The sequence below is a fragment of the Hyla sarda genome, chromosome 5, assembly GCF_029499605.1.
Source record: "Hyla sarda isolate aHylSar1 chromosome 5, aHylSar1.hap1, whole genome shotgun sequence".
Taxonomy (NCBI): Eukaryota; Metazoa; Chordata; class Amphibia; order Anura; family Hylidae; genus Hyla; species Hyla sarda.
This window is the reverse complement of record NC_079193.1, coordinates 10,675,315-10,685,208: the sequence shown is the minus strand read 5'-3', so window position 1 is coordinate 10,685,208 and position 9,894 is coordinate 10,675,315. Positions and strand designations below refer to the sequence as shown.

General features: G+C 45.1%; 1 protein-coding gene across 2 annotated transcripts in view; it reads left to right on the top strand.

Moving 5' to 3' along the window:
• The first annotated feature begins 1,952 nt into the window (after window positions 1–1,952).
• The window catches only part of KCNH2 (potassium voltage-gated channel subfamily H member 2), a 400,050-nt gene continuing 392,108 nt past the window's right edge, over window positions 1,953–9,894 (top strand). Inside the window, exons 1-2 of one of the 2 annotated variants that reach the window (XM_056518835.1) lie at window positions 1,953–2,091; window positions 4,479–4,628. The gene's annotated coding sequence lies outside the window, so the exon portion shown is untranslated. The remainder of the gene's footprint in view (window positions 2,092–4,478; window positions 4,629–9,894) is intronic. The other variant, XM_056518834.1, reaches the window with a different exon arrangement.

Sequence of the window (9,894 nt, the reverse complement as noted above, 5' to 3'; positions counted from 1 at the left end):
TCGAACTGCAGCCCTCCAGCTGTTGCAAAACTTCAACTCCCAGCATGCCCGGACAGCCAACAGCTGTCCAGGCATGCTGGGAGTTGGAGTTTTGCAACATCTGGAGGGCCACAGTTTGAGACCACTGCCGTAATAGTCACCAAACCTCTCATCACAGATCCCATCAAGGATGTCACCCAGCTTCTCTGCAGATGCATCATTCCACAACTAAGCATATATGTCATTCAGGAGTCTGGAAAAGCAGAGTGACCACCTGCAGGAAGGACAGACATCACAGGGCTTGTTTGGCTTTTCTCGGTTCCTGAATGGCAGATCTATTCAGTGTGCTGTATCTCCTGACTCCTGACTGTTACAGGATTGGCCAGACTTGCCATTCAGAAGTCTAAAAAAGCTGAATAATGCACAATCTTGCTGACGTCCTGCCTCCTCAAGGGTTCATCCAGATTTTTTTTACAGTCCTAAAGGTTGTTTAGTTCTTTACACCTATTTTTTTTTTTTACCACATACCCAGGTGGATTTGCCATTCAGGGGTCTAGGAAAGCTGAAGCACGCCAAGCACGCTGTCTATCAGTGCTGTTACAAAACTTTCCTGTAATCCTGAAAGCACAGTTCTGTACTGACATATTGGGTATTTTTTAAATTTCTCAATCTCTATTATCAGTTGGATTCGCCATTCAGGGGTCTGGAAAAGCAGAATAAAAAACCCAGTTGTTTGTCACCACAACTTCAACCAGTGCTGTCACACAACTTTTCTGTAATCTTGAATAAAAAACAAACCCAGTTCTGTACTGATGCATTGTCTGCACTTCATATCTCTATAAAACAAAGAAGAGTTGTCATTCAGGAGTCTGGAAAAGTAGGATCACAACCAAGCAGGCTATTCCCACTTCTTTCACTGGTGCTGTCAAACTGTTTTCCTGTAATCTTAAAAGGCAAATAAGGCCAGTTCTGCACTAATACATTGTCTAATACTTTCTACAAAGTAAAACAAAACAAAGTTGCCATTCAGGAGTCTGGGAAAGTATTGTCAAAGCCAAACAGGCTGTCCCACTTCTCCCACCGTCACTGTCACAAAACTTTCTTGTAGTTGTGAATGGCAAATTAGCTCAGTTCTGTACTGAAGTATTGTCTGATCCTCATATTCCTAGATTTGCCATTCAGGGGACTGGGAAAGCAAAATAACAAAAAAGCAGGATGTCCACACAACATTCCTGCAATCCTGAATGGCAAAAGACAAAGTACTGTACTGATACATTGTCTACTCCACATATTTTTACATAACAAAGCAAAGTTCCCATTCGGAAGTTGGGAAAAGTAGGATCACAATGAACGCGGCTGTTTCCACATCTCCCACCACTGCTGTCACACAACTTTACTGTAATCCTGAATGGCAACTTAGCTCAGTTCTGTACTGATGCATTGTCTACTCCCCATATTTCTATATAATCAAGCGGATTTGCCTTTCTGGGGTCTGGGAAAGTATGGTATACATAACATTGTACACTGGTATTTCAGCTTGGGGGAAAATAAGATTGACAACCATTATGGTGGACAAGGGTTATCACTCAGCTTTCCCGAGACTCCCGAATGGTCTCCTCTTTATATATTCCAGTTCAGGAGTATTGGTAAGTTTTGTGACAACTAACATGACCGATGAAGTCACCCAGCTTTCATACAACCCTGAATGCCATGTATACAATTTATGACGTAATTAGGCAGAACTGCCAGCCAATATATGGCCTCCACCACAGCTCACTCAGCTGTTACTAACAGCCACTCAGGGGCCCTGGAAAGCTGGGGAACACACTACTTTCCTACAAGAAAAGCCTAAGACGTGAGACATTAAGTTACATCACCTACTACCCCCATCATCCTCAGGCGCAGTCTCATATGACAGGAGATGCTCCTCACAGCGCCCCCTGCGTCTCTTCCACTCAGTGCACACCGCAGACCCTGCAGCTCCCGATATGACGTCACTAAGGATATGGGAGTGGTCTGTTAGTTCGTGGGGGCGGGGCTACGCAGACTGTGCCCGGAAGTTGCTGGGTACTGAGGACCGCCAGGGTGGAGCTATAGAGAGGGAGCCCTGCTGTGAGTACTGACCAATGGGAGCATTAAGGCTTAGATACACATTGCAGGAGGCCCGTATCACACAAGATAGGATGTATATATACATAGTTTAGCAGATAGTATCACACAGGATAGGATTAGATACATAGCTCAGCAAGCAGTATCACACAGGATAGGATTAGATACATAACTCAGCAAGCAGTATCACACAGAATAGGATTATATACATAGCTCAGCAAGCAGTATCACACAGGATAGGATTATATACACTGCTCAGCAAGCAGTATCACACAGGATAGGATTAGATACATAGCTCAGCAAGCAGTATCGGATAAGATTAGATACACAGCTCAGCAAGCAGTATCACACAGAATAGGATTAGATACATAGCTCAGCAAGCAGTATCACACAGGATAGGATTATATACACTGCTCAGCAAGCAGTATCACACAGGATAGGATTAGATACATAGCTCAGTAAGGAATATCACACAGGATAGGATTAGATACATAACTCAGCAAGCAGTATCACACAGGATAGGATTAGATACATAGCTCAGTAAGCAGTATCACACAGGATAGGATTATATACACTGCACAGCAAGCAGTATCGCACAGGATAGGATTAGATACATAACTCAGCAAGCAGTATCACACAGGATAGGATTAGATACACTGCACAGCAAGCAGTATCACACAGGATAGGATTATATAAGCGGTATCACACAGGATAGGATTAGATACACTGCACAGCAAGCAGTATCATACAGGATAGGATTTTATCAGATAGTATCACACAGGATAGGATTAGATACACAGCTCAGCAAGCAGTATCACACAGGATAGGATTAGATACATAACTCAGCAAGCAGTATCACACAGAATAGGATTAGATACATAGCTCAGCAAGCAGTATCACACAGGATAGGATTATATACACTATTCAGCAAGCAGTATCGGATAGGATTAGATACACAGCTCAGCAGGCAGTATCACACAGGATAGGATTAGATACATAACTCAGCAAGCAGTATCACACATAATAGGATTAGATACATCGTTTTATCAGATAGTATCACACATAATAGGATTAGATACACTGCTCAGCAAGCTGTATCACAGAATAGGATTAGATACATAGCCGACCAGATAGTATCACACAGGATAGGATTAGATACATAGCACAGCATTCAGTATCACACATAATAGGATTAGATACATAGTTTTATCAGATAATATCACACATAATAGGATTTGATACATAGCTCAGCAGGCAGTATCACACATAATAGGATTAGATACACAGCTCAGCAAGCAGTATCACACAGAATAGGATTAGATACATAGCCTAGCAGATAGTATCACACAGGATAGGATTAGATACATAGTTTAGCAGATAGTATCACACATAATAGGATTAGATACACTGCTCAGCGAGCAGTATCATACAGGATAGGATTAGATACATAGCTCAGCAGGCAGTATCACATATAATAAGACTAGATACACAGCTCAGCAAGCAGTATCACACAGAATAGGATTAGATACATAGTTTAGCAGATAGTATCACACAGGATATGATTAGATACACTGCTCAGCAAGCAGAATCACATAGGATAGGATTAGATACATAGTTTTAGCAGATAGTATCACACAGGATAGGATTAGATACATAGCTCAACAGGCAGTATCACACATAATGGGATTAGATACACAGCACAGCAAGCAGTATCACACAGAATATGATGAGATACATTGCTTAGCAAATAGTATCATATAGGAATGGATTGGAAACATTGCTTAGCACACAGTATCACACAGGATAGAATTAGATACACAGCTCAGAAGACATGATCACACATGAAAAGCTTAGATACCTAGCTCAGCAGACAGTATCATATATGATAGGTTTAGATAAGTAGCTCATCAGATGAAATGCTTAGATACATAGGCTCTGCAGACAGTAGCATGCAGGATAGGATTAGATACACTGCTCATCATGACAGTCTCTAGAGCAGTGGTCTCCAACCTGTGGTCCTCCAGATGTTACAAGACTACAACTCCCAGCATGCTCGGACAGCCAACGGCTGTCCGGGCATGCTGGGAGTTGTAGTTTTGTAACATCTGGAGGTCCACAGGTTGAAGACCACTGCTCTAAAGATGATGTTACATTGTCTGTTCAGTTTATTATGTCCACATTATGGGGAGAGTTATCAACACCTGTGCAGAGGAAAAGTTGCCCAGTTGCCCATAGCAACCAATCAGATCGCTACTTTCATTTTAAAAAGGCTGCTGAAAAATGAAAGAAGAGATCTAAATGGTTGCTATGGGCAACTGGACAACCTTTCTTCTGCACAGGTTTTGATAAATCTCCCCCATTATGTATAAATGAACGTTTTGTTTGTACAGGACTTGTGTCCTCATCAGTGCACCCGACCACCCATAGGGGGCGTCCTGGAGTCTGTATCCACATCTGGGGAGTAATACAGGATTCCCAGGAAAGGTATACACACCTTTCAGAATGAATATCTACAAGAGCATCACAGATATGACTGGAGGGTGAGTACAGGATAAGTAATGTAATGTATGTACACAGTGACCTCACCAGCAGAATAGTGAGTACAGCTCTGGAGTATAATACAGGATATAACTCAGGATCAGTACAGGATAAGTAATGTAATGTATGTACACAGTGACCTCACCAGCAGAATAGTGAGTACAGCTCTGGAGTATAATACAGGATATAACTCAGGATCAGTACAGGATAAGTAATGTAATGTATGTACACAGTGACCTCACCAGCAGAATAGTGAGTACAGCTCTGGAGTATAATACAGGATATAACTCAGGATCAGTACAGGATAAGTAATGTAATGTATGTACACAGTGACCTCACCAGCAGAATAGTGAGTACAGCTCTGGAGTATAATACAGGATATAACTCAGGATCAGTACAGGATAAGTAATGTAATGTATGTACACAGTGACCCCCACCAGCAGAATAGTGAGTACAGCTCTGGAGTATAATACAGGATATAACTCAGGATCAGTACAGGATAAGTAATGTAATGTATGTACACAGTGACCCCACCAGCAGAATAGTGAGTACAGCTCTGGAGTATAATACAGGATATAACTCAGGATCAGTACAGGATAAGTAATGTAATGTATGTACACAGTGACCTCACCAGCAGAATAGTGAGTACAGCTGTGGGGTATAATACAGGATATAACTCAGGATCAGTACAGGATAAGTAATGTAATGTATGTACACAGTGACCCCACCAGCAGAATAGTGAGTACAGCTCTGGAGTATAATACAGGATATAACTCAGGATCAGTACAGGATAAGTAATGTAATGTATGTACACAGTGATCTCACCAGCAGAATAGTGAGTACAGCTCTGGGGTATAATACAGGATATAACTCAGGATCAGTATAGGATAAGTAAATGTAATGTATGTACACAGTGACCTCACCAGCAGAATAGTGAGTACAACTCTGGGGTATAATACAGGATATAACTCAGGATCAGTACAGGATAAGTAATGTAATGTATGTACACAGTGACCTCACCAGCAGAATAGTGAGTGCAGCCCTGGAGTATAATATAGGATATAAATAGAGATTTTCCTAGCTAACGTGACGGAAAATATGAGTTATATGAAGACAGGAGGCGAGTATCTTGCATTAATCTTTCTTTAATTAATGCCCATAGCAGAAAATTTTTTTATACAAACGTATTAATAAAATCTTTTTTAAAAAACTACATATCCCAGCAGTCCCCTGTGAGCTCCTCCTCCTATCCCAGCATGCTGGCTGCTATATAAGGGACTGCTTGAAGATCCTCTTCCTCTTTCTTTATGCGAATTGCATGACCGTCACCAGAACCACGGAACGCCGGAATCCGGGACAGCTCCTCTTTGGTAACTCCGAACCTCCGGCCAACAGGACCGAAAACCGTGAACGAAACTGTTAAGGAACAATTGCAACAGAACATATCAGGCTGCACCGAAACACCACTGTCTTCGTCTTCTCCTTTCAATACCCTGGAAGGAAAACAAAAACACCATAACAGGGTGGGTAGGGAGGGAAGATACTCGCCTCCTGTCTTCATATAACTCATATTTTCCGTCACGTTAGCTAGGAAAATCTCTATTTATATATCAGACAGGAGGCTCATATCTTGCAAGTTTAAAGCTAACAGTGTTTACATACAGAAATAATAACAAATATGTCATAGAACGGACACAGAGACGTGTGTTTGAGGTCTAAAATAAAATTGCCGAAAAGTCGTCTCGGACGACCAATCAGCGGCCAATAGAAGATCCGAAAGTGAACCTCCTGATGTGACCACCTTGGTGGCCATAGCCCCTCTAGAAGAGTGGGCACCAAAAAGAGAGATATCGATCCCAGCCATTTCCATGGCCGACCTCACCCACCTGGCCAGAGTGGCCGAGGATACCGGAAGATGAGGTTTGACATATGATATCAACAACTGATTGTAAGAGTCAGATCTCAAAGTCACGGTCCGCGACTCATACGATTGTAGACAGCGTACTACACACAGACGTGGGTGATCAGGAAAAAAGGGATAGAAGACGGATTGAAGTCCCGTCTTAGTCCTACGAACCACCGAAAACCGTACCCCTTCCGGCGAAAATTGTCGCCTGGAAATATCCAGCGCCTTTACATCCGACACCCGTTTTATGGATACTAAACATAACAGTGTAGAAAGCTTGATTGATAGCAACTTTAAAGCGAGTGCGTCATTATCCTCCCAGGAGGAAAATAAATCCAACACAAGGGATACATCCCAAGTAGACTGGTACCTAGGACGGGGAGGACGTTTAAATCTTACGCCTCGTAAGAGTCTACATACCAAAGGATGTTTGCCCACCGGTAACGCGTCCACCGGGCAATGATAAGCCGATATGGCGGATCTGTAGACATTTAGTGAACTGTAGGATTTCCCAGACTCAAAAGAGTCTGCTAAATAATTTACTATCACTGAAACAGGTGCATGAACGGCATCAATTTGCCGTCTATCACACCAACAAACCCACAATGCCCAGGCTGATCGATACGCCGATCTAGTCCCTGGGGCCCAGGCCAAGGCAAGGAGGTCTCTAGCCGATTGCGAAAGGTCACCACCGGCATCCGGGACCCCGAAACCAACCACGCGAGGAGCGGAAGGTTGCCCTCCAATATCAGGGGATGAGGACCCTTGGTTGGGTTCGTGAGAAGGTGAGGCGATTGAGGAATCAAACGAGGATAGTCGATCGCCATCCCTAAAAGAAGGGGGAACCATGGTTGCGTTGGCCACCAAGGGGTGACCAACACCACCGTCGCCTTCTGACTCAGAACTTGGAGAAGAACTTTGGTTATCATATTGAATGGGGGAAACGCATAATGCGTCCCCAATTCCCATATCTGACGGAATGCGTCCACTGCGGATGCTTCCGGATCCGGCCTCCAGCTGTAAAAACGAGGCAGTTGTCGATTGAGCCGGGATGCGAAGAGGTCCGTGTGTAACGGACCCCAAAGAGACCTCAGAGTCTGAAAAATAGATCGTTCCAACATCCAATCGCTGGAATCCTTCAAATAGCGAGAATTCCAATCTGCTACGATGTTGGACACACCAGGAAGGTATTCTGCAATCGGGATGATGTCCCGGGATAAACAGAAATGCCAGAACGTGGACGCAATGTCCGCCAGCACTCTGGACCTCGTACCTCCCAGGCGGTTGACATATTGAACCGCCGCCACATTGTCCATGCGTACCAGTACGCAGCAACTGGAATGGTGAGGGAGAAAGCTCCTGATAGCGAAGAATGCTGCCAAGAGTTCCAAGGCATTGATGTGGAGAGAAGACTCCTCTGCGGACCATCTCCCTCCTGTGGTGTCTTGCCCGCAGCGAGCTCCCCAACCGTGGCGGCTCGCATCGGACTCTATTATGACGTCCGGGCAGGCATTGAAGATAGTCCTGCCGTTCCATTCGACAGCGTGTCGAAGCCACCACTGCAATTCCTCTACAACTTCCGGACCGATGGTAACTTCGTCCGCATAGCGAAGACCCCGGCGAAGGTGAAGAGCTTTGAGCCGCTGAAGGGCCCGATAGTGAAGAGGGGCCGGAAAAATCGCTTGAATAGAAGCCGATAATAGGCCCACAATGCGAGCAATCACCCTCAGTGATACTCGACCTTTTCGCAAAGTCGCTCTGATTTCCTTGCGAATCAAAGCCAACTTGGATGTTGGTAACATCAAGATGGCTCGTTGGGTATCCACTAGGAAACCCAGGAATTCCATCTCCTGCGCGGGAGACAGAACCGATTTTTTGTGATTGATGAGGAATCCCAATTCCTCCATCAACGAAAGGGCCCATTGGCTGTGAGTCACAGCCTGTGCCCTGGACCGGGCCATGATTAGTAGATCGTCCAAGTAAATAATAAGTCGTACCCCCCTGCTCCGAAGAGCCGCTACCACCGGTTTCAGTAACTTGGTGAAACACCAGGGGGCCGATGACAATCCGAATGGAAGGCAGGTGAACTGCCACATTCGGTCCCTCCATAGGAATCGTAGGAATCTTTGAGAGGTGTGATGAATGGGGACGGTAAGATATGCGTCCTTCAGATCGATTTTTACCAACCAGTCTCCTGGCCAGAGGAGGTCGCGTAACAGATGGATCCCTTCCATCTTGAAGTGACGGTAAGTCACGTGTTGATTCAAATCTCTCAGATTTATCACCGGGCGGTAACCGCCATCTTTCTTCTTGACCAAGAAGATGTTGCTGACAAATCCGGGGGAAAAAGGGTCTACTTCCTGTACTGCTTGTTTTGACAAGAGCTCTTGGAGCTCGTTGTCTATGAGCGCTACGTTCTGCGCGGAGAATCGTATGGGTTGAGGTATAACATTCAACTCGGGAAGAGATTGGAATTCTATCCGGTAGCCAGCTACCGTATTGAGGATCCAAACGTCTGCTGTAATCGTGGACCAGACGTGGAAAAAATATCTTAGCCTGCCCCCCACCAATGTGTATGGAATTGAAAAGGTACTCACCGGTCGGTGGGCGTGATCTGGGGAATCCCCGACCTCCACGTCCTCTCCATGGTCGCCCTCGAGGGGGAAAGAAAGGGGCCGGTTGGACCACGGGCAGAGCGTATTGTGGTTGAGCAGGAGCAAATTGTTGCTGTGCCGGTCTAATGTAGGGCCTATATGGGGCATTGCGGCCGGCAGATCGGCCTCTGCTTCTACCGGCCTTGCCGAAAACCTTACCAGGTTGGCCCGTCTTTTTTAGAGAATTTTGCGCCTTATCTAGGCTGGAAAACAGGCTGACAAATTTGTTAATATTTTTAATGAGGTCGTCTCCAAATAAGAGACCTTCAGCGGAGGGACCCGGCTCATTCTCCGCTAAGTGGGAGAGCTGCGGCTCCAGTTTCATCAGGATGGACCGTCTTCGTTCAGTAGAACAGGCCGTGTTCGCACTGCCCAGCATGCATATAGCACGTTGGGCCCAGCCTCTCAGTTGCTCTAGGTCTACTGGTTGGGCGGTGGATGCCGCTTGCTCTGAAAGATTTAATATCTTTGTGAGCGGGCCGAGAAGATCAAGAATACGGTCTTGGATCGACTTAAATGATCTCTCAATCCCCTTCTTTGAATATTTTCCTGATCGTGTCAGGTATTTGAGGAGAACCGGATCTATCTCCGGTGTGACCGCAATCTTCTTGGTTACACAGGGTCTGGGGCACTCAGCCCTCAATTTGTTACGGTTTGAGCGGTCCAAAGCCCGTCTAGTCCAATATTCTACATATTGTGCTACGTGTG